This window comes from Cebus imitator, unplaced genomic scaffold (genome assembly GCF_001604975.1).
Source record: "Cebus imitator isolate Cc_AM_T3 unplaced genomic scaffold, Cebus_imitator-1.0 Scaffold235, whole genome shotgun sequence".
NCBI classification, from domain to species: Eukaryota; Metazoa; Chordata; class Mammalia; order Primates; family Cebidae; genus Cebus; species Cebus imitator.
Window position 1 is genome coordinate 2,785,204 of NW_016107550.1, and position 2,795 is coordinate 2,787,998.

Below are 2,795 nucleotides of genomic sequence, written 5' to 3' on the forward strand. Positions count from 1 at the left end.
GACTGTGTGTCCCTGTGCTGGAACTCAAGTGTACACTTGGCTCAACATCCATGGCTCTTCTCTAGAAGTCTGGCCAGTGCTCATGGTCAAGTGTATGCTTTTTCTTTTTGGGAGCAAAGTTCAGGAGGATTGCCCTTTGATGAGCAGGCCTAACCTGCTGAGCCTTGAGGCAAAGAACTGGAGACGGTTCTTTTAGGGGTCTATATTCTGGATTCCAGAAAATGTGCAAACAGGAAAAATAAATGCATCTTTATTTTTGCGTCCTGTTTAACCTGGTCAAGGAAAATTCGAACAAAAAAACCTAGAGTGCTAGAGCAAGAAGATTTCAAGCTGTGACCCTTTAGAGGGAAGCATGTTCTGTATTCTGAGGAATAAAAAAGAACTTGCAGCCTTCTAGAGTGTCACCGTTTGGGAAGGCAACATTGAAGTTGACGCTGATCTTGATAATACATTTGCAGAGCATGCTTATAATCAGACTTGAATGAGGTTGGGGTTCTGTGTTTGTTTTGTCTTTTTCCAAGGCAGGGTCTCTTGAACTCATTATTTTCTTTTAATTTTTTTTATTTTTTGAGATGCACTCTTACCTTATTGCCCAGTCTGGAGTGCAGTGGCAGGATCTCTGGAATACAGGCACCTGCCATCATGCCGCAATTATTTATTTATTCATTTATTATTTTTTTAGATGGAGTCTTGCTCAGTTTCCTGGTCTGGAGCACAATGGTGCAATCTCGGCTCACCAGAAACATTGCCACCCAGGTTGAAGCTATTCTCCTGCCTCACCCTTCCAGGTAGCTGGAATTACGGGCACCCACCACCACACCCAGCTGATTTTTGTGCTTTTAGTAGAGACAGAGTTTCACCGTGTTAGCCAGGCTGGTCACAAGCTCCCGACCTCAGGTCATCCGCCCACCTCAGCCTTCCAAAGTGCTAGGATTACAGGCATGAGTCACTGTGCCCAGCCTCAAGTGGTCCTGTTGAGTCAACCTAGACTGTGGTCTATGCTGGAGGCTGTTTGTGTGTGTGACAATGCATATTCTTCAACATCTTACATTCCATTTTGGTTGCTTCCATCAGGACTGCGTGTCCCTGTATTGGATGGAACTCAGGTGAACACTTGGCTCAACATCCATCGCTGTTCTCCAGACGTTCTGCCAAATTCTCTTGGTGAAAGATAAGGTATGTCTACTGGGTATTGCTTTTTTTCTTTGGGGACAAAACTCAGGAGGAGGATTGTCCCTTGATGAACAAGGCTAACCTGCTGAGCCTTGGAAGTGAGAAACTAGAGATGGTCCTTTTAGGGGGTTATGTTCTGGATTCCAGAAAACATGCAGACAGAGCAAATGAATGCATCTTTAGTTTATGTCCATTTTAACCTGTCCGAGGAAATTCCAACAAAAACCCTGGAGTGCTGGAGCAAGAAGATCTCACGCTGTGACCCTCCAAAGGGAAGTGCTTTCTGTTGTGTGGAAAAAAAGAAAGGCCTTCCCTTTAGAGTGTTACTGTTTGAGAAAAGCAACATTAAAGTTGTCGCGGATCTTGGTAATACATTTGCAGAGCATGCTTATCATCAGACTTGGATGATGTTGAGGTTCTGTTTTGTTTTGGGGTTTTGTTTTGTTTTGTTTTTTGTTTTTTGTTTTTTGAGACGGAGTCTTGCTCTGTCACCCAGGCTGGAGTGCCGTGGTGTAACCTCGATTCACTGTATCCTCCACCACCCAGGCTCAAGCAATTCTCCTATCTCAGCCTCCCAAGTAGCTGGGACTACAGGTGTGTACCACCATGCCCAGCTAATTTTTGTATTTTAGTAGAGATGGGGTTTCACCGTGTTGGTCAGGCTGGTCTCCAACTCCTGACCTCAGGTGATGCACCTGCCCTGACCTTCCGCAGTGCTGGGATTACAGACATGAGCCACCACGCTTGGCCTTTTTTTTTGTTTTCTAGGACAGAGTCTCTGTTGCCAGGCTGGAGTACAGTGGCACCTCCAACCTAGGTTTCTTGGGCTCAAATGGTCCTCATTTTTGGGGCAGAGTCTCACTCTGTGCCCCAGGCTGGAGTGCAGTGCCAGGAACTTTGCTCACCGTAACCTCCACCTCCCAAATTCAAGCGATTCTCCTGCCTCTGCTTTCCAAGTATCTAGGATTACAGGCGCACACCACAGCACCAAGCTAATATTTGTAGTTTTTTTATTCTTTATTTACTTGCTTATTTTTGAGACTGAGTGGCTCTGTTGCCCAGGGTGGAGAGACGTGGCATCTCAGCTCACTGAAACCTCCATCTCCCACCTCAGCCTCCTGAATAGTTGTCTGCAGACATGTACCACCACATCTGGCTAATTTTGTATTTTTTGTATAGATGAGCTTTCACCATGTTGCCAAGGCTGGTCTCAAACTCCTGAACTCAAGTGATCATCCCTCCTCGGCCTTCTAAAATTCAGGAAATGAAGGTGTTAGCCACCGCACCCCACCCATACTTGTGTATTTCCGCCCTTTTGTTGTTGTTGAGATGGAGTCTCACTCTGTCTCCCAGACTGGAGTGCAGTGGCATGACCTCGACTCACTGCAACCTCCACTTTCTAGGTTCAAGAGACTCTTCTGCCTCCGCCTCTTGAGTAGCTGGGATTACAGACACATGCCAGCATGCCTGTCTAATTTCTGTATTTTTAGTAGCGACAGGGTTTCAACATGTTGGCCAGGCTGGTCTCAAACGCCCAACCTCAAGTGATCCATCCACCTCGGCCTCCCAAACTGCTGGGATTGCAGGTGTGAGCCACCGCAGCTGGCCATTGTACACAATTC